Below are 23,112 nucleotides of genomic sequence, written 5' to 3' on the forward strand. Positions count from 1 at the left end.
GCAGATCCTGATCCCTGTCTACTGCTCGCCCCTAACTGAGGGTCACAGTGTTTGTGTGCCACCCAGACAGATGAAGGGATGCGTTCTGATCCAAAGGCTATGCTTGAGTGGTACTACCAAAGGACTGAATGGGGGAGTCCACTGTATGTGCTAGAGCCTTCCAGAAGGCCAAATACCCCAATCAGTGACTCAGGCTTCTGGCCAGTGACCCTGGGGCCCCATCCAGCTTCTGCCCAGGTCCAAGGTCAGTTGCACATCCCTTCATCAGTGCTGAATTATATTTGTTGTTGTTGTTGTTGTTACTTTCAATGAAATGTTTCCTCATGGTACATATGAATTCTGTTTATGGCTCGTTCTTCTGTGCTAGCACACTAAAACATAGACATTAACCTGTTTTAATATCTCATCATGTCTCAGTTCCCCCTTCTGTACAAGAGGATTTAGCTCCATTAAATACTTAAAACATTTGCATAGATATATTTCCTGTGGAACTCCGGAGCCGAACGGGAGCCTCTGCGGGACCTCGTAGCCAAGGCAGCAGAGGAGCCAAGGCAGCAGAGGAGCCGAGGCACCGCCTGCATTCCACGGTAATACGCGTAGCCCAGTAGCTGCGGTAGTACTCATAGCCGAGTACTACAAGGTAGTACTACAAGCCGAGTACTGTTAGGTAGTACTCGTAGCCGAGGCACCACCCGCATCCCTCCGCCACGTCCCAGAAACTCCTGTGCCACCCAGGGGAGCGAGCTCTGAGCATCTTGTGGTTAGGCCACTCCTTGGGGCCAGGAGCAGGGAAGTGAGTGAGAGAATCCCCCAGACCAACCAATCCCCCAACTCAGCCTCTTCCCCTCACCCAAATCATCATGACCCACTTCAACAAGCGCCCTTCCTATGGGCTCTGGGCTGAAGTCAAGAACAAGATAGCTTCCAAGTATGATCATCAGGCAGAAGATCTCCACAACTGGATAGAAGAGGTGACAGGCATGAGCATTGGCACCAACTTCCAGCTGGGCTTGAAAGATGGCATTAACCTCTTCGAACTCATAAACAAGCTACAGCCAGGCTCAATGAAGAAGGTTAATGAGTCCTCATTAACTGGCCTCAGTTGGAGAATATTGGCAAATTTATTAAAGCTATTCAGGCTTATGGCATTAAGCCACAGGACATATTAAGCCACATGATGTATTTGAAGCAAATGATCTTTTTGAGAATGGAAACATGAGGTTCAGACTACGTTGGTGGCCCTAGCAGGTCTGGCCAAAACAAAAGGATTCCATACAACCATTGACATTGGAGATAAGTATGCAGAAAAACAAACAAGATGTTTTGATGAAGGAAAATTAAAAGCTGGCCAAAGTGTAATTAGTTTGCAGATGGGAACCAACCAATGCGCCAGTCAAGCAGGTATGACGGCCTATGGGACGAGGAGGCACCTTTATGATCCCAAAATGCAAACTGACAAACCTTTTGATCAGACCACAATTAGCCTGCAAATGGGCACCAACAAAGGAGGCAACCAGGCAGGGATATTAGCACTGGGTACCTGAAGAGATATCTATAATCAGAAGCTAACGTTACCACCCATGGAGAACTCCACAATTTCCCTACAGATGGGTACCAACAAAGTTGCTTCCCAGAAAGGAATGAGTGTGTATGGCCTTGGGCGGCAAGTGTATGATCCCAAATACTGTGCTGCTCCCACAGAACCTCTCATTCACAATGGAAGCCAAGGAACAGGAACCGGTGGGTCGGAAATCAGTGATAGTGATTATCAGGCAGAATACCCAGATGAGTATCATGGCCAGCACCAAGATGACTACCCAGAGATTAGGAGTATGGTGGCCAAGGCATTGATGATTAGGTTTGCAGAGGAGCTCAGTATTTAGCCCACTGTTTTTATTCAGTGAGAACTAAGCTAGCCTTGAGTTATTTTTATCTTGTCTTCCTAAAACACTATTATGCTTATTTTACCTAAAGGAACTATTGCCTTACATACGTTCCTTTTTCAGCCTCTTCCCTTAATAGTTGCCTTCTACTGCTGTGACAGTTAAATCCTACAGCACAACCAATAACTCGCATATGAAGTAAAAAGGAATATTGTAAAAGAGGAGTATTCTTGTACAGTCAATTCTTTCCTTAAAAAATATGCATTTTTACAGTCCTCTATTTAAACTGGTGTTTTCAAACAATAGGAAGCTATTTTTTTTAGTTTAGTATCTCGTTTCTACGTGGAAGACTAAATTCATGCTTATAGCTAAATGTGGTCTTTGCCAACTAAATTTAAGATGCAGCACTTTAGAAATTTACATATCAATGTTTCTACAGTATTGTTTGCTAACTTTTAAATAAAGTCCTGATCAGTGTGCAAAAAAAAAAAGAAAATTTGCATATATAAAATAGGATAATCAAGGTTAAAGCAGAAAATATTTCCAGAATCTTTCCAAAATCGTGAGGTGCAAGTAAAATAATGTTTAAGTTTTATAAATTAAATTATATCTGACTCTAAGCCCCTATTTACAGGGGTGGAATGATATCTAATAATAATCTTTAGTGTAATATACCTTCTCAGAGAGGAAAAAAGCAAAGACCTCTAGTCTTTGGTCCTTCGAAGTTGCCACAAAGAGGCTCACAGAACAGAATATTATTGTCCATTCAAAGACAGGTAATACCACATACAGCTTCTCTGCCAGGGTGGTTCCAGAATCTTTGGCTGAAACTCTCAAGGTTGTGATACTGGATGTTTAGCAGCCCTCACCTCTGGGAACACATCTTCTCTCCCCATCAGTAGCCCTCCTGTGACCTTGGGGACTGCGCCAAAGGACACAACCCTTTGTAGAACCCAGTTCTGCTTGCCTTTCCTCCAGTCCTGGGAGCCACTGCTACATTTGAGCAACACCTCCTTTCAACCCAGTCCCCTTCTCTTTCCCCTGAGGACTACAGAGCTAAGTTCTCTCACAAAAGAGCCTTGATAAGGTTGGACAACAGATACCTAGAAGCTTTCATGTTGGGTCAGGTGGCACAAAAGCCATTACCAACCGCCAAGAGAAAGCAGAAACTCAGACCTTCTGGAAGAGGTTGGATTGGGGCCAAGTTACCCTTTCACTTTTATGCTAGTCTCTTCTGATTGCTTAGTATATTTTATCCTGCCTCAGATGTCTGTTACCTAGCAGACAGTGAGGAGGTAGAACAGAAATATCTTCAGAGAGCCCATCAGCTCTCCTGTCTTGTCATTACAATCTCCCACACTGAAGCATGGTCAGCCACCTAAACTTGCACAGTGATTGGCACCCTACCCAAAAGAACAGGGGAACAGACCTCAGTTTGGGGAGAAGGTCTGGTAAGGAGAAAGTGGAGAAGGAACAGCCACAAGTTCCTGAAATGCCCTTTGGCCTCTGTAATGCTATGGAATCGATGGCCTGAGTATGTATCCTTGTTGACCACTTGCTGGTCATGTGATACTGGGCAGCTCAACCTACTTCTCTGAGTCTCAGTTTGCCATCTGTTATATGGAACATACATCAGTTTCATGAGGGTGTTGTGAGAATTAGTGAAGTAATTTATTTAAGGTTTTTAGTTTAGTTACTGGCACCTGGTCTTTCGTAAACATTTGTTATATCATTGTTATTAACCACTGACCCATCACATATTTTACATCCAAATTTTAGCTGATATTTCCATTTGTGGTCTAGCCTCACTTCCCAGATCTGATGCTTGGAACACTTTTCCATCTGTAGTCTTTTGCCAAACCACTATATGGATTCTCTCCCTGGCTATGTTGCTCTCTGAGTTCTGACTAAATCTGTTACTTACCCTTACTTCACACACTATGATGGGCATGCTTTCACCATGTCTGGTCCAACTTTCCATGTGAAACGCAGACTCATGTAATTCCCTTTGGCTCATTCTGTAGGATTTACCATATCCCTCTTGCCCAGGAGATTAAAGTTAGGAGAGAGACTGGAGACCAGGATCCTAGCAGAGAATGTACTCATTTGTTCTTAACATCACAAATTACGTTTCTCACTTCTAACACCTCACACTCGCATGTGAAAGAACAACTTTTCACTCAGACCCAGCCAGAGGCAGTAGTAATAATGCTATTAGAGAAATCCAAGTTACAAGCAGGGGAGAGAGAGGTAAGCAGGGGAAAGCAAAGTAAACAATTACCATCTGTAAAATTAGATGGCCAGTAGAAATTTGCTGTATAGTTCAGGGAACTCAAATCTGGTGCTCTGTGACAACATAGAGGGGTGGGAGGTGGGAGGGAGGTTTAAGAGGAAGGTGACATATGTATCCCTATGACTGATTCATGTTGATATATGGCAAAAATCAACACAATATTGTAAAGCAATTATCCTCCAATTAAAAGTACATAAATTGAAAAAATTTAGAGGCGAAAAAGAAATTGTCTACTTGTTATAATGGAAAAGACTCTGTAGCTGGTCTACCAGTCCATTTGACAGCTCAGAGATCAGCTCAGAGATAAAGTAGCAAATTTGTAATATATGTAACAGCTTCCTTCCTCTCTATTCATCCCTTCCCTCATGGATGTAGAATAACACTTTAGTTTGACTCCTATTTTTCTCCCTTTTCTCTTTTATCTCTTTCTTAGAACTCATGATGGAATATTTTAGGATTTGCTTGTGCAAAAATCATTAGGCAGATTCTTTACCACTGAGCCACCTGGGAAGCCCCAGTGTTTAATGCTATTTATTGTTGTTCAGTTGCTCAGTCATGTCCAGCTCCACGACCCCATGGACTGCAGCACACCAGGCTTTCCTGTCCTTCACCATCTCCCAGAGTTTGCTCAAACTCAAATGTACTTATCCTCGAATGGAAATTTGGCGATCTTGTTAAATGTGTTATAGAATAGGGGGATTGCTTAAGAATGAATAGCAACATTTTTGAGCTTCCGATTTTTAATATATAAATTTAGATAACATCTGTTAGCATCTTGTTTATCTTTGAGTGCCAATGGAAAGCAAAGATTATATATATTTTTAGAAAACTAGAGCGCCACATTGGTTGAAAGATTGATTATGGCGCCAGTCATGTTAAACTATATCCTATGTTCCCTGGTGGTTTCATTAGGTGTTCAGTGGTTGATAACATTACTTGATTTCTCTAATAGTTTACTCCTCAACCAGAGATATACATTAGAAACATCTGCATAGTTTTTAAGATGCATTAATGCTCAAGAAATTCCCCAGATTAATTTTGTAATCACAATAAACAGGGCTCAGACATTGGGACTTTAAAAAATTCCCCTAGTTACTCTAAAGAAAAACCAAGATTGAGAGAATCTTGTCATAACAAAAACCCATCCTTTCCTCTTGTAATTAAGAGACTCTAGTTCAGGTGTAGGATAGAGCATGGTTCATCTCAAGAAAACTGATAAAAGATGGCCCTGTGACTGTGACACGGTGACAAGCCATCCTTGATTGCCCAGGATTGAGAAGGTTCCACAGACATGATGCTTTCCCTGCCAAAACTAAGAAAGTCCCAGGCAAGCAAGATTGAATTGGTCACTCTAAACTCTCTCTGATCTTGTAGATGAGTTGTTCATTTCTGTGCAAGGTTTTATTCTTTCCGAACTTAGATTGGTTTGAGGGTAAAAGCTCTGCTCTGAACTATCTTGGTGTCTGGTTTTAAACAAGACCATCTGATGATGTGACTGTTGCTGCTGCAGTGATCTGCAGCCATGAGAAGAAGGTCAAGAGGACCATTCAAGACATGGACCTTGAGCTCTGCCACGGCTGAGCAGCTCAACCTAAGCCAAAATTCTGCTGACTTCCAGAATTCTTGTCATGTGAGAATGTTAGTTTAAATCATGGTCAACTGAATTTTTTTGCTCTTGGTAGGCGTAAGCTCTCAGTGTATCCATAACCATCAAAACTATATGCAATCAGACAGTTGTTCTTCGTCTCAGAAGTGTCTCCAAAGCCTGCTAACCACTATTGGCTTCAAACCTTCATCTTTGTTAGCTGTCTTGGTTTTCTGTTATGTTTGGCTTACTGTCCTCATACCCCTCAACCACTACCACCATCCGCCCTTAACTGGAATGTAGACTGTTTTCCCGACTCTGATCAGCACACTCAGAGACAAAGACAAGTCTGGGAACTTACGCCTTGGCACCATACCCTGGCATTTGCAGGCAGCAGTCCCATTGCCCTTGATCTTGGGAACACTGTGCCTGGGTAGGGTTCCAGTTTGTCCAGTACCTGCTTGCCTGAGAAGAGGGAAGAAATCGAACAACTTTGATACCACTTTCACTAAAATCTGCTCCTTACAGGATGTCAATGTGTTGATTAATGCTTGATAACAAAAACAAACTCATACAACAACATCATGTCTTAGAACTCAGGACTGTTTGCTGTGCTGATTCTCCTTCATTAATACCTCATTATGCAGAAATGGCATATTCTACTTGATGATTTCTCTGGTTAGTCCTCAGTGACGCGGCTTAAAAGTGACAGCATCCCAGACTCTTAACTCTGAACGATGGAGCTAAGTCTGTGAAACTCAGTGTTCTTAAGAGAGAATAGGAATGTGCATGCTGTCAAATTTGCTTTGCTCTTTTTCCGTTGGCTTGTACCAAAAGCATGCGTGGCCTTCCAAGAGCCAGAGCTGCACATGTGGGTCCTAGCAGGACTCTCCTCTGTGCCCATCTCACTCACAGGAAACTCCAGCGGGGCTCAGCCTTCTCTGAAATGTTCTCACTTGGTCTCTCAGCCAACTGCTTTTCTTTCCATTATTATTAAGCAGGTCAAGTTGGCAGTGGCAACTGGCCTTGCTCTAATATTGAAATCATTCTTTCCACCACTGCATCATTCCTCCAGCATTTTGTAGAATGTGCTTAAGACCAATAGATTGGTTAAAAACAACTGTCAGCCAATAGGGGACTGTTTTATTCAGTTGACTCGGAACTTAGAATACACAAATGCATATGGAGCTGTATGTTTCACACATAGATGTGAAACACTTACAGTGAGAACAAGGAAAGTGTCTGTCCTCCATGCATGTAGAGAACACACAGGAAGACATTGTACACCGTGGGGGAATTCAACACCAAGGAAGCCATTCTTTCAGCTCTTTTCTGAGTATGTAACACCCTGGCTATGGCCATAATGCTTGGAAGGATGGAGATATATTGCTTTTTATAACAGTTGATAATTCAGTGATCAAGCACACTTCAGGGAACCAGGGGTTGGTGCTTTTTTTTCTTTTCTTCCCTTTGATTCAGAATTCAGGGTATGCCAAATGCACATGAGATGAGCGAAAAGGACTCTCTCTCCTGAGAATTCTTTATCTTTATTTTTTCTTCTGTATCCTCTCTGTCTTTTTCACTCTTCCACTCAGGTCCTTGCTCTGACTGTTGTAGTTTATTTCCATCCGTTGTTTTTTCCTTGTAGGGGAAGAAACCCTCTGCTTTTTGCTTAGTCGGTCATTGCCCCTTTTCTGCCAGGAGACCCTGTGCCTACTCTCTGTAGCCCAGCTGGATGTCTCACCTTCCCTCAGAAGACCTCCTGATCTGTGAAAAGACTAGAGATCATCTGTGCTCCCCTAAAACTTTCTTATGTGATATTTTCTAATTCTTCCTCTTTAGTTTGTCTTCCCTAGTAAACAATAAGCAAATTGAAGGCAGGTATAATATCATATTCTCTAAATATTTAGTACATCAGTGTTCCCTACAGGTAGTAAGCACTCTACAAAGGTTTGTTAAGTTAAATTGAAGTACCATGAGGACATTATTTTACAATATTTTTGCCAGTGAAACACAAATATTTATATGCTTCACAGGATTGTTAAAATGAGAATGATGAGTAAAACTACATGAGGAACATGGTGGCATATTTTCTGACCAAATGGACACTAAAGGGTTATTAATATTTCTACATCCATGCCTCTCCCATGCTTCTTTATTGTTCCTGATTATTGGTAAACCAAGTCTGTTTTTAGAATGGAGGTAGGTGTAATACAAAGAGAAACCAGAGCAAATTAACCTGTTTGGCCCAAAATTTATAAAACCAAGAGCATGTGTATTAGATATTATGTGAAATCTGTATAGACTTGTAGAAAAAAATGAAATCCAGAAGACACAGGAAACTAGAAAGGGCAAAAACTTTGAAATTCACTTTTCTTTTTAAAATGCCTCTATTTTCAAAATAGTGTTTCCTAGATTGTTTTATTTCTGTTTCCTTCTGTATTTATTGCTGAATATTAAAATGATTCATTACTGCTAATACTTCTTCTTAGCTTATCTAATTCCTAAAAAAGTGCATAGTTGGCAATGTTATAGTGTGGCCTTATAACCAAGATGTAGTCAGAGCAATAATTTTGGTTTTACACTGTACTGTGTGATTACAATAATTGGACATTGTTGACACATGGTTTTATGAGTTTGTTTTTTGTAAGTTGGGATGAGAATGGCTCTAAGTGTTTCAGTTTTTGGTATCTGAGTATTGCTACATTAGTTGTTATTTTTGACATTCTTTCTCAATAAATGTCTCATTAGTATAGTGGAGTGGAAATCTAGCCAAACCCTTGCTCTCCAGATGGTTTATAAAGGTTTGGAATATTCGTAAATGGAAAAGCTGACCAGCTACAGTGAAGCCTCCTGCAATTCTCATCTTGGTACTAACATTACAGAAGAGGAACCTTTTGGGGGATTTTTTTTTTCATTATTTTGCACCATCCAGAGCCACTTTTACTTCTGACAAGTGTTTTTTTTTAATCCATAGTAGAAATAGATTTGTTTCTCATCCTTTGTTTTTTACCTTGTTATTATGTAGAATTTTAAACATCATTCAGATTAGAAGCCCAGAGTGGAACTATGTACTCACCACTTCTTCACCAGGATCAGCTCACAGCCATTCTGATTTCTTCTAAATTTGCATCTCCTTCTCTCAACCCTCTCTTGATACATTACTTCATCTACAAATATCGTGATATGTATATCTAGAAGATAAGGATTTTTACAGTCATCACTACAATAGTGGTAAATCTCCATTCGTGCCAAAAATTTAATCAGAGTTTAGTTTCCACATTGTTTTAAAATGATCATTGCTTGTACTCTGACCCAAACCTGGTCCATATAGTGTTACTGATTAATGTCTGCCACATTACTTGAATTCTACAGACTTTCACTCCATCTCTCTCTCATTTGTTTTCTTGTGCGTCTATTGTAATGAAGCATATACCTAATTACATATGTTTGAGTAGCCATATTAAAAAAGATGTAAAAAGAAATAGGTGAAATTCATTTTGATAATTTTAATTTTATCCAGTATATATATAATATTATCTTGTGAACATCATTGTAAAATTAAATATTTAAAGTATGTAGTGTGATATAACATCAAAATAAAATTATTAAGAGCAATATATTAATATAAAACCTACTAAGATAATTCAATATAAATCAAATATAATTAGATATTTTATATTCATGTTTCCTATATTGAGTCATTAAAGCAAGCTTTTATTTTACAAATACAGCATATTATACTTAGAGCTAGGACAAGTTCAAATAACATGATCAACAGAGAAATTCTAGAGTTCCTGCCCACAGACTGACAAAATATACAGCTTAAGAATATTTTTCTGCAGTCTTTTTTTTTTCTATTACCCTGCCCCTCTATTTGGATTTTATTCTTTCTTTTTACCATTATCATCCCTGTAACACTTACCTTGAATTTTGTCCCTGGCAGTTTTTCAGAGTATGGGGCAATATCCTTTCTGGTGGAATATGACAGTTTATTGGTTATAGGAAGCTATCAGGTCCAGACTTAGACTATCTGTCAGAACTTCTTGAAGCCCCCTTGCCCTGGCCTGTAAGAGCCTCAGGGTCTGATACTGAGTGTCCTCTCCTTCTGCTCTTCTCAGAATGGCCCACGAGATCCTGTTAGTACCCAGTGGTGTTTTAACATTTCTCTGACTCTCAGGCCTGTTAAAAGTTCCTTGCCTTCTCCTTACTTCCTTTGGCATAGTCACTGATACTCTGTCTTAATTCTTTTGGTGGTCTGTCCCCTTCTGTTTGTATTTTGGTGTCTGTGGTGACTACCTTGTCACCCAAGTTTATTGTAGATGTTGAATGTGGAATTTTTTTCTATAATAGTCACTCTATTTTTATGCAAAAATACTAAAGAAGTGAAGAAATAACAACAATAAACTATATCACTTATGCCACCATCTCCCTACAATCCTTTCTTTTTTATTTTACTTATACAGGGATATTTCATTCATTTATGTTTCTGGGTGGTTATGAACTGTGAATTTGGTGTATCCACTAATTGACTTGATTGCATGTATTAAGTATCAGACTGAGTCTATTACACATCTTGGTTTTCAGAAGTATGATCTAGCAATGAGAATTTCTCATCAAATTAAACATTTGCAAAGAATATGCAATGCTATGTATTACTTTCATATGTTTAGAAACTGTTTAAAGAGAAAAACTAGAACATGAATATTTAGAAATCAGAAACTCGTTAATCCCTTCACTTATAGGTATTGTTAGAAAGTGAAAGCGTTAGTCGCTCAGTTGTGTCCTACTCTTTGTGACCCTATGGACTGTAGCCCACTGGGTTTTGCTGTTCATGGGATACTCTAGGCCCGGATACTGGAGTGGGTTGCCATTCCCTTTTTCAGGGGATCTTCCCAACCTAGGGATTGAACCCCGATCTCCTGTATTGAAGGCAGATTCGTTACCATCTGAGCCACCCAGGAAGCCCTTAGGTACTGTTACGTGGAAAGTGAATATACTTTGCATCCATTAGGTATCGTGATTGTCTCTAGCAAAGTAAGAGAAATTGATCAGTCTTTCAGGTACCTTTCTTTCCTCTGAAACAGAAGTATCCAAAAGATCCAGTGAGCCAGCCTTGGAAGTTTGACTTAGATTTGATATTAATATCAGGTAGTTCTAGTAGCATTCTGCATAGGTGATAAAATTCCATTAGAGATTTAAGGGAACAGGTCTTCCATGTATATTTTATTCAAGACACCTTCTTTATCTCTTCCATATTAGGGGTTAACTCATACAACATATTGTTATATTCAGATGGAATTATTTCATACAGATCTTAAAATAAGTACCAGAAAATGAACCATCAAGGCAACTTAAATCTAAAAGTTAGTAGGAAATGTGAAAGTTCACATTTAAAAACTGATGCTAGCATGGAGGCAGTAATTTAGACTGTGCAGGAACAGATGATCTTTAATAATTCAGAAGATGAAACCAAAGACAAAAAAACATTGGTATTCTAAACACTGTGAAGATGGATTTCGTTGATGTATTCTGCTGTACTGATTAGCAGTGACATATTTGCCTCATTAAAAATTGCTGGTGAGAATGATAAACATTACTTGAAGACCAGTACTTTATTTATTTATTTTTTTAAGATGTCTTATTTTATTTTATTTTTTTATTTATATATATATATTTTTTGAGATGGTCTTACTTTTATTTTAATTTTTTGAAGTATATATATATTTTTTTAAACTTTTTATTTTTACTTTATTTTACTTTATAATACTGTATTGGTTTTGCCATACATTGACATGAATCCACCATGGGTGTACATGAGTTCCCAGACATGAACCCCCCTCCCACCTCCCACCCCATGTCATTTCTCTGGATCATCCCCGTGTACCAGCCCCAAGCATCCTGTATCCTGAATCAAACATAGACTGGCGATTCGTTTCTTACATGATAGTATACATGTTTCAATGCCATTCTCCCAAATCATCCCACCCTCTCCCTCTCCCTCACAGTCCAAAAGTTCGCTCTACACATCTGTGTCTCTTTTGCTGTCTCGCATACAGGGTCATCATTTCCTTCTTGCTAAATTCCATATATATGTGTTGGTATACTGTATTGGTGTGTTTTTTTTTCTGGCTTACTTCACTCGGTATAATCGGCTTCAGTTTCATCCATCTCATTAGAACTGATTCAAATGTATTCTTTTTCATGGCTGAGTAATACTCCATTGTGTATATGTACCACAGCTTTCTTATCTGTTCATCTGCTGATGGACATCTAGGTTGTTTCCATGTCCTGGCTATTATAAACAGTGCTGCAATGAACATTGGGGTACATGTGTCTCTTTCAATTCTGGTTTCCTTGGTGTGTATGCCCAGCAGTGGGATTGCTGGGTCATAAGGCAGTTCTATTTGCAGTTTTTTAAGGAATCTCCACACTGTTCTCCATAGTGGCTGTACTAGTTTGCATTCCCACCAACAGTGCAAGAGGGTTCCCTTTTCTCCACATCCTCTCCAGCATTTTATTGCTTGCAGACTTTTGGATCACAGACATTCTGACTGGTGTGAAGTGGTACCTCATTGTGGTTTTGATTTGCATTTCTCTAATCATGAGTGATGTTGAGCATCTTTTCATGTGTTTGTTAGCCATCCGTATGTCTTCTTTTGAGATTAGTTGTTTGTCAGTTGCTTCATTTGCTATTATTTAAGAAATGATTAGCTATATTCTCTGTAAAATTATTTTTATTAACAAAACTTGGTATTAAAAAATAGTGAAATTATTTCTTAAATAAAGCCTTGTCAGTGTGTTCAACAAAAGTTGACTGTTCTTAGTGCACCAGACACTACTTTGAGTGTTAGAGGACCAGCATTGAACAAAATAGACAAAGGTCTGTTGCATGGAACTTACATTCTGTTGGAAGTTATACACCCCATGATATAAAAGCTCAAAACATAAGAATGATGAGAATTTTGTTTGAAGCTGAGGGCCTAGAGTTTTATCCACTTTACTTCTCCTGTCTGCACTATTCAGGTTCACTCTCCTTCTTGACTATAATTGGAAAATTCTTGCTTTGAAGCACAGCTCAATAAATTAAATGGATATAGTATGTGGCTGCATACAACACTCAGCAACACCCAGCAAAGTCTGTATCTATACCAACTGTGTCTATATTAAATAATTCTTAGAATTTTAACACCCTGGAAACTCACCAACTGAGGTAAACATGTCTTCCTCTTGACCCACATATGAAATGTCCAGCATTTTCCCTCACAAATACAGGCAGCCCTCTGGTGGTGTTGCCGTGCACTAGCATTCTTGTCAGTTGCCCTCATGAGCTTCGAAGCGATCGTTAGTGCTGCTGTTGCTGCTACTGCTAAGTCGCTTTAGTCGTGTCCGACTCTGTGAGACCCCATGGACGGCAGCCCACCAGGTTCCCCCGTCCCTGGGATTCTCCAGGCAAGAACACTGGAGTGGGTTGTTGCCATCTCCTTCTCCAAAGCATGAAAGTGAAAAGTGAAAGTGAAGTTGCTCAGTTGTGTCCGACTCTTATCGACCCCATGGACTGCAGCCTACCAGGCTCCTCCATCCATGGGATTTTCCAGGCCAGAGTACTGGAGTGCGGTGCCATCGCCTTCTCCGATCATTTGTGCTATTTCCTCATAAACCTACTCTCTTGTTTCTCTGCTGTGTCTTGCATGCTGGGAATGCTGCCTTTCCATCTCTCAGCAAAACCCAAGGGCTGCCTCATCCTTTCCCTCAGGCGGAAGATAGAGATTTTTAATCTCCTTGAGACCGTGTCACTTGAGACTGTACACTCACTCACTCACTCATTTGTTCATTTATTATTTTATGTTTACTCAGGTATTTTTCATATATTTAATGTATAAATAAAACAAATTAATACATATACTAATAAAGGAACATAACAAACAGTAATAAGCATGCTGAGCATTCTGAAATATACTAATTACAAAAACAGGCTCTTCCTTGCTCCCAGAAGATTAGAGTTTATTGGGGATGGGAGATACTAATAAAAAATCACATAATAAGTGCAAAACACAATGAAGGAAAGACACATGCTAGTAGATCATTTCCAGTGGATATATGATATAGTTGTGATAGGTTCAGAGGGAGCATCCCTTTAAAAGTAGCTAATGGGGGGGAGAGAGTGAGAGAAGTATTTTCTACTACAAAATATTGAGGTGGGAAAAGGACCTACTTAAGAATTCAGAGTCCTGTCAAAATACCAGTGGTAGGGACCTGCAGTCTCACCTGCTCCTTAGAACCGCTAGGACATAATTCCCCTAGCAACCCTGGAATCTGGTGCCACTGACTCAGGGCATTCTTGTTTGGATCCATGTGTAAGAACAGCTGAATCCTGGTGCTCAGATATTATCACAGTCACTACCAATGGGACTGTTCCTAAAACATGTTCAAAGGCCCTCTAATAAAAGAAAGCTGAGACGTCATCAAGCTGATAGAACACAGCAGAGCCATTTTGTAACTGTGGTATTGTTAATAAATGACTTTAAAGTAGAATAACATATTTATATTATGGGATTGTGGGTGAGACACCTATAAACCTTCCCTATGTCTCATCATTAGAAAGTGAATGTCTCTCAGTTGTGTCCGACTCTTTGCAACCCCATGGACCATGGAATTCTCCAGGCTAGAATACTCGAGTTGGGTAGCCTTTCCCTTCTCCAGGGGATCTTCCCAACCCAGGGTTCAAACCCGGGTCTCACACATTGCAAGCAGATTCTTTACCAGCTGAGCCACAAGGGAAGCCCATCATTAGAGAGTAGCTATATATAGTAGAATATTCTAATAATGGTGCATAAATATATTCTAATAGTAAAGCATTCTAATGATTTTGCATATTCTAATAATTCACTCATCTTAGGTAAAGTTGCAAAAGAAATGTTCTTTCTGTTATTGCTTCAGTGCTCCTTCTGTTCTAGAAGATATTACAGTGAGCCTATGTGTAGGTTCCTGAAGGTGTGTTAGTCGCTCAGTAGTGTCCGACTCTTTGCAACCCCACGGACTGTAGCCCACCAGGCTCCTCTGTCCATGGGATTCTCCAGGCAAGAATACTGGAGTGGGTTGCCATGCCCTTCTCCAACCTATGTGTAGGTTCTTGACATCTCCATTTATTTTCCGCATTAGAATAGCTCTAGAATAATCTAATCTCGGGACTTCCCCAGTGGCTCCACAGTAAAGAATTTGCCTGCAGTGCAGGAGGTGCAGGAGGCACGGGTTCAATCCCTGGGTCAGGAAGATCCCCTGGAGGAGGGCATGGCAACCCACTCCAGTATTCTTGCTTGGAGAATCCCAGGGACAGAGGAGCTCGTCAGGCTACAGTCCATAGGGTCACAAAGAGTTGGACACGACTGAAGTGACTGAGCACAAGCACCACACGATCTAATCTTATTACTGATGTTACCTTATATTATTAGCTTCAACTGTTATAGAGCTTCCTATAAATGAAATCATATAATACATATATATGTGTGCCTATTGTCATCTGGCATGTCTTCTAGATTCTTCTAGATTCTTCTTTCCCTGGCCATGGACCTCTTTCTACTGTATAAGCATTCTGGAGTGGTGGTTCGGTTTTATCCTCAGCCAGAGTTAGCATAAGACTCTTCAAAAAGACGCTGTACCCTGCCTCTTTGCTTTTTCTCTCATCCCTCAGGATTTGCCATTGTGCTCTTCATCTGCCCTGGACCGCTGCCCTCATGGCTCTTCTTTAGCTCCCAACATTACCACTGGGCTGTTATCAAGTTGCACCCAAGTCACCTTCATAGGTGTATATGCATTTCAAAAGGAAATCCTCTTAGTTTCCAGAACACTGAGAAGAAATACAAGATCTTTGAGGCATACTAAGGGAAAGCCTTCAAGCATTTGATCCTTCCAGTTGAAGTCATCTGTATTCCTTGGAGTATGAAGTGGAATGGCAAGAGTGTAGAGATGATTTTTAAATTATGTCTTGCAGATGAGAGCTCATTTCTTTAGGTAGGACTGTATTTATCACTTTTCTAGCATTGTTACACCAAACAGCAGAGTTTAGGTAAGGCGATTAGCTTTCTACTTTTCCTCTCTCTTAACTTTTGACTCATTTTATACAGGTTTCCTTGCTACTTCCCAGGCTGGAAGTAAGATAAGAAGCTTAGATAAACTTCTTATCTTGGAGCAAGATAAGAAGTTCTGTTTTTCATCTTGCAGTGAGCTGCTTCAAATTCTTTTGACAGGCAAGTGTTGGCAGAATATTCAGCTTTGGGAAAATAAGTGTTCACACACATGTACGGCTCCAGTGGCATTTCTGGTATTTTAGAGTTTATAGAGTAAATATTTTCTGTTTCTCTGTACCTCTAAAATACAGAAAACCGGTTGAAATTTGATTTTTTCTCTTTGGAACCAAAATGTTTTGGGATGAAACTCTCAAAGATGCTATTCTTTACTTATAGGGGCTAAGGAAAGGTAGTAAATGAAAAAAAGATTTATTTTTTTCCTGTTGCAGTTGCGTCACTTCCATACCACTGAGATCAGCAGTTCAGTTCAGTTCATTCGCTCAGTCGTGTCCAACTCTTTGCGACCCCATGTGCTGCAGCACGCCAGGCCTCCCTGGCCAACACCAACTCCTGGAGCTTACCCAAACTCATGTCCATTGAGGTGGTGGAGTGGAGATCAGCAGAGCAAACATAAAAAAGAAAGTTAATATAAGACATTGGTGTGTTTTCATTTTGTTTTTAATGCTTTTTGGAATGGCCAGTGAATGCTGGATTCAATAATAAGAATCTTTACACCCAATTCAGTCTCCTGAACAGTTGACTCAGGACTGGGAACACGGATGTTTCCTATAGTGAATGATGTCCTTATAACGCCCCCCCCTCCCCAAGAGTCTGGGTTCAAATAAGCTGTCATGCCAAGAAGGAAGGTACCAAAATTTGTGAGTTGGGAGTTCAGTGAAACTTAGGTGACAAGGTACCAAGTTAGAGAGAAATAAATTGGATTTTTCCCCCTAAATCAAGGAACAATTATTGTTTGAAATGGTGATCAGAATCAGTCCTTGACCTTTCAGAAAGCTGTCTGTCTCCCATGCCATCTTACATTGGGTCCAGTGTTCTCTGTTAGATGCTACCTGAGCCCATTTGACATGAGAAGTTGGATTAAAATTGCCTCGATTGTGTTTCTCCTGTAACCTCTGAGCTTCTTGAGGTCAGTGATTACATCTTTATCGTCATTACAGAGCCTAATCTAAAATAGCTTCTCAGTATGTATTAAGTTAGCTATATGTATATTATGTAAACTAGTTTTACCTAATTATTGATATAAGCAAAGTGACTTAGACCATTACCATGTAATCTCTTCTTGCATAAAATATAAAACTGCATTATTGGTAGCATGATGTTTCCTAACTATGTGATAGGCATTGTTGTTGTTCATTTGCTAAGTCATGTCAGACTCTGCCACCCCAAGGACTGCAGCACACCAGGCTTCCCTGTCCTCCACTATCTTTTGAAGTTTGGTCAAGTTCATATCCATTGAGTCAATGATGCTATCTAACCATCTCATCCTCTGCCACCCTTTTCTCCTTTTGCCTTCAATCTTTCCCAGCATAAGCATCTTTTCCAATGAGTCAGCTCCTTGCATCAGGTGACCAAAGTATTGGAGCTTCAGTTTTAGGGTCAGTCATTCCAATGATTGTATATTATAGGCTTAATAGTGATATGTAAGAAATATACAGTCCTGCAACAGAACGATTCCAAAAAATAAACAGCATTTTGAAAAGGCTGCAGAGTGTGCTATGATTAGAGAGGCAGGGATCCATTACAGGAAGCATTCATTTCCAGGTATGGTGAACTCTGGAGAGAGATGGACTTTGATCAGCATAGGGACTGTGAAGCAAGTTACAGTCACACCAACCAGACCCCACACCAACCAGACCCGAAGCACACATAAGAAGACTATAGGATGCAACAGAGAGAATCCAGACAAGACTAGAATTACTCTCTCAGCAGAAAGGTGTTGAGGACTGCCATCAGTTACTAGGTGGGGTGAACTGGAGTCTGGTACATTCCATACTGAATGGATTCTCACTCATGCAAGCATACAAGTGTAAGTGGCCACACATGTACCTCTCTTTAATGAGGGGATTTACTCACTCTAGACAAATTCTTGTGTTGCCTTCATGAAGTCCCAAGGTAAAAAGCCTCTGTACATATTATATATAGAACCTGACTCAGAGGATGGTTAAAGTCTAGAATTTTGTGCTCAAAATGAGTATGACTCCCGAAGCAGCCCACTTGAAATCCTGAGGCTAAAAGGCTTCTTCCTTTGTTCTGAAGGTTTTGTTGTAATTCCATATGACTGGGTACCTTGATAGCCTACTTTTCCCACAATTTCAGAACAGGTTTAGGTTTATTGCCTGCTTTACCCAGCCCCATGAAAGCTGACTCAATTACAGAGATAAGAAATAAGCCAAAGGAGGTGATTTTGTTGAGGTGATTTAAAGTATTCTAATGATGGGTCTTCCCTACTGGCTCAGACCGTAAAGAATCTGCCTGCAACATAACATATGTGGGTTTGATCCCTGAGTCTGGAAGATCCCCTGGAGAAGGGACTGGCTCTCCATTCCAGTATTCTTGCCTGGAGAATGCCATGGACAGAGGAGCCTGAGGGGCTACAGTCCATAGGGTTGTAAAGAGTCTAACAACAAAAAATATGAGATAAAATTGCCAAAACTAATGCAACTGTTTGACACATTAGAGTACAAAAACTGTTCAGATTTTAAATTATATGTATTTATCTATTAAAATAAAATATTTGCATATAATTTTTCTTTTTGTATTTTTAAATCTATGTATCTTGAATTAAGGTTCAAATACCGCAACTTCTGTAATGAAAAAGAAAAGCCCTCTTTTTTCCCTACCTTGCCACCACCTGCTCAAATTCTTTTAATTTATTCTGTTATTTATGTTCATATTTCTAAATTACATGCATTTCTTTGTTTATGTATTTTTTTATATTATGGAAGGTTAGATTTTAGCAGTCTTATATTACTCATGCCTTTTTCCCTTCCTCTAATTTTTCAGTAAAAATAAACCTTTATTTGGCTGAATCAGTACTCAGTGTTTCCCTAATGTGAGTACTTAAGTGTGGTTTATTGCTTAGCCAGACATTGTTCTTCATTTATGAAGATTGCACTTCATTTCCTGTAAAATTTGTTTGTTCTAACTTCAGGTATTTTCCCTCCTCTTTCGGCTAGTTTTCTCTGCTTGTTTCTCTTCTCACTTTTTAATTCAGTATTCCAGAAGTTTCTGGGAGAATGGTAGATCTTTCTGATTATTACTTTAGATGTGGACAAACTGATTCAGCATTTCCTGTGTTCCTTTTTGGTCTGGGGTTCTCAGTCCTGTCCACACCAGGATGCCTGCTCTCCGGCCCACATTATCAGCCTTTGCTGTCTCCTGCTCACTGTTCTGGCCACTCTCCAATCATTTGAATACCTACACTGACAAGATAGTTTCAGTTAACATAGTGGGCAGTATTTCTAGGAAGGGCCCCCATGATTTCACATCCCATAATTCCTAGAACTGTGATTTGTGATACCACCTCATGATGGTCTCACACTGCAGATTTTTTTTTTTTTTTTTTTACCATCTGAGCCACCAGGGAAGCACCAATTATACTTGAGTGGGTAACCATTCTGTTCTCCAGGGGATCTTCCTGAACCAGGGGTCAGACTCACATCTCCCACACTGCAGGCAGATTCTTTACCGTCTGAGCCACCAGGGAAGCCCATCTCATGATTGAACATGAACATGAAGTCGCTCAGTCGTGTCCGACTCTTTGCGACCCTGTGGACTGTAGCCAATCAGGCTCCTCTGTTCATGGGATTTTCCAGGCAATAGTACTGGAGTGGATTGCCATCTCCTGATTATGTTACCTTAAATGACAGAATTTACCTTAGAAGGTGAGATTGTCATGTGAGCCTTTAAAAGCAGAGAACTTTCTCCAGTGAGTATCAGAAGGGAATGGCCAGAGAAAATCAGCTTCTAAGCACAAGAAGGATTTGATGCACCTTTGTTGGCTTAAAGATGAGAGGTGTCAAGAGATGAGGAAGCTGGGTGTTGTCCAGGAGCCAAAAGAGGCTCCCAGCTGATTGCCAGCCAGAAAATGGGAGCCTCAGACCCACAGCTGCAAGGAAGTAAATTCTCCCAATAACCCAGGGGAATAGATGTTTTTGTTTTTTCTTTTTTCCAGAGCCTCCAAGTGAGAGTCATACAGGTCAACTCCTTGATTTAGACCTGCTGAGACCCTGAGCAGAAGATTCAGTTAAGCCCACCTCACCCTGACTTACAAAACAGTGAGAAAACAGCTTTTGGTGATTTGATCTGTTTCAATAGCAAAATAATATTGTTAGTTTTTAGTGTATGGACTTTCACTGGATAGATAACCAGAACATTATAATAGTCTAACTATTCAGAATTAGAAAGGAGCAAAGGACTAATATGGGCTTCCCTATAGCTCAGATGGTAAAGAATCTGCCTGCCATGCAGAAGACCTGGGTTCGATCCCTAGGTTGGGAAGATCCCCTGGAGAAGGGAATGGCAACCCATTCCAGTATTCTTGCTGGAGAATCCCATGGACAGAGTAGCCTAGTGGGTTACAGTGCATGGAGTCGCAAAGAGTCAGGCACAACTGAGCAACTACTACTGCTAAAAGGACTAATATATACAATAACAGGCATGTGTCTCAAACTTTTGGTTGATCCAGAGATGCCAGAATTAAAAGAGATCATATTCTATGATCCCATTTATAAAGGCCCAAGAACAGGCAAAAATAATTTATGGTGATAGAAATCAGAAAATAGCTGCTCGTGAAGGCCAAATGGGAGAGTCAGGGTTAGCTGAAAAGGGTCGTGAGTGATCTTTCTGGGGTGATGGACATATTTGATGTCTAGTTTGCTGGTGGTTTTAGGGGTATATGCAACTGTCACAACTCATAGAACTGAATACTTAAGATTTGTGTGCATGTTTCTGTATCTATATTATACTTCAATACAAATAAAGTGAAAATTAAATAAATTCCAGTGTAATCTTCCAAAGCTGAGTGATCACTGGCACCTCTGAACAGCTCTGAATTACCGACATGTAAAAAATTCTTCAGTCAGTGAAACCAGAGCTGCTTCATGACATTTCATCTACTGTTTTGAACTTCTTAAAATTTGTCCAGCCACTCATTTTGTACTGTGTTTATTTTTGCTTGCTTCCTAACCCCAAAAATGTTATGAACCCTTTGATGGCAAGGATATCATAGTTCCTAGCAAAATACGTCATCCAGGAAACACATTTGATAAATCATAGGTGATTTGATTAATTTATACAGGGAAAATGAGGAAAAATACATGATAGCAAAAGGAAAGAAAAGAATAACAAATAATAAATTCCCTAGGTCTAACTGGATTTTTGATAACAGTTTTAACCTTATCTGCTCTTCAAATCCCCTTTTTATTTTTAGTTGATAGAGCTCCATATTTTAATACCGTGTCATAACATGGTTGTGATTACATGTTTAATCATCAGGTGAACTCCTGAGTCTTATCTCTTAATGCAGTTAGACTCTATTTCTTATCTTCACAAAATGGCTCCCTTTTGGGAAAATCAGTGTGATCTTTTCTTCCTTCCCCAAGCAGCAACCCTTCTTTTGTAAGTAGTCTCTTCCCCTACAGTTGCTCCGAAATAATGTTCATGATTTTAATTCCTTTTTGAAGCACTGTCTTTCCTTAAACAGATAGTAAACCTTCTGTACTATTATTGACTTTTGTTAATAGGAGTGTGTTGTCAAGGTTTAAATATATATACCATTTTGTTTAGTATAGACTTCTAAGAAAAGTCTTTTTAATGGGTTTAATTATAGGAAGAGTTTGTGAAATGTATTTATAATTATACTATATTAAAAATACAAGGTAATAAAAATAGGGTTTATCCATAGAACAGTCAGTATACAGGCCTAGAATTATAAGAAAATATTGGGAATGACTTATTAAACATTGATACTCTGCTCCATTTTCCAGTCCACTAATCTATTCTTTCTGTTTTTAATTAAAACTCACTGCCTGTTGTAATCTTAAACTAATCCTTAAACATTGGAGACAAGCAAAAACAGGGAGTAAAGTGGTTCTTGTTGACAGATGATAGAGAACAGTATCTGGACTTTTCAGTTTATCGCCTGATAATTTCAGAAGTCTAAATCATCCTTAGATGGCTCTCTGATATTTTGTTTCATCTTCGGATAACGTGCTGTGACTCCCATAGTGGTGCCTGTAATTTAGTTTTGGGTTTAGAACTTTCCCTCTCTCAGATGTAATGGAATATCCAATTGAAGGCTGAATAACAGAAATATTGATCATGCTAATGACTTACAAACGAAGCTGGTTGATGCTTTGAGACTTCAGTAGACCCGCGTTCCACACACCTGCGAGATCATCGTTCTTACAAATGAACCACAGTTGTGCTGCCGCGGTATCTTCTTTCCTGGGTCAGAGTCTAGCTAACAGTGTTCTGCGTATGTGATCTGTAGTGTGCTTATCTTTCATCCTCATCAGTTACCTAGAGGTATCTGTGCTCATGCCCTATAGTACAGAGATTAGATATAATATAAAATTACTATTTAGAAAATCATAGCTTATGTGACACGTTTCTTAAACATGATGACCTATGGTTTTCCCATAGAATGAGTTTAAGGATTAAATAAAACATATGTATATTTTTGTGTAATTTTTATCAAGGTTCAGTTTACTCACACGGTATTCATCCTGATGGATTTTGACAGTCTGTATCGTGAGATTGCCAGAAAAGCTGAATTCCGTGATACTAAGATATCAGAAGACCTGGATATGAAATACCTCTAGATCTATGGCACAAACATCTACAAATCTTCACGAAAAAAAAAAAAAAAGACTACTGAAATTTACAAATATCTTTAATTTTAGAGTAAAAAAAGTGATTAGTTTCTTATTGTATTGAGAATGGTGTGTGGAAAGCAAGCAATTCTGCTGGAATTAGAATTTGAAAGGCAAAGAAAGCCATGGTATCAATTCCACCTGTCATTGACCTAACAGACTACCTAGTCATATAGCCATGGACATATGAGGGTTTGAGTCCCCAAAATGTGATTCGTGTGCCTGATAACTGGATGTTTAAATTTTACATTAATTACTCAAGTTTATTTGTTTATTATATTTTGGCCATGCCGCATGGCATGCAAGATCTTTGTTCCCTGACCAGGGATCAAATCTGTGGCCCCAGCAGCGGAAGCATGAAATCTTAACCACTGAACCACTAGGGAAT

At 39.5% G+C, this 23,112-nt stretch overlaps 1 pseudogene; it reads left to right on the forward strand.

The window, feature by feature from the left end:
• The first annotated feature begins 78 nt into the window (after positions 1-78).
• LOC138080695 (calponin-3-like) lies at positions 79-22,673 on the forward strand (annotated as a pseudogene).
• The last annotated feature ends 439 nt before the right edge of the window (positions 22,674-23,112 follow it).

The sequence above is a fragment of the Capricornis sumatraensis genome, chromosome 6 (assembly GCF_032405125.1).
Source record: "Capricornis sumatraensis isolate serow.1 chromosome 6, serow.2, whole genome shotgun sequence".
Taxonomy (NCBI): Eukaryota; Metazoa; Chordata; class Mammalia; order Artiodactyla; family Bovidae; genus Capricornis; species Capricornis sumatraensis.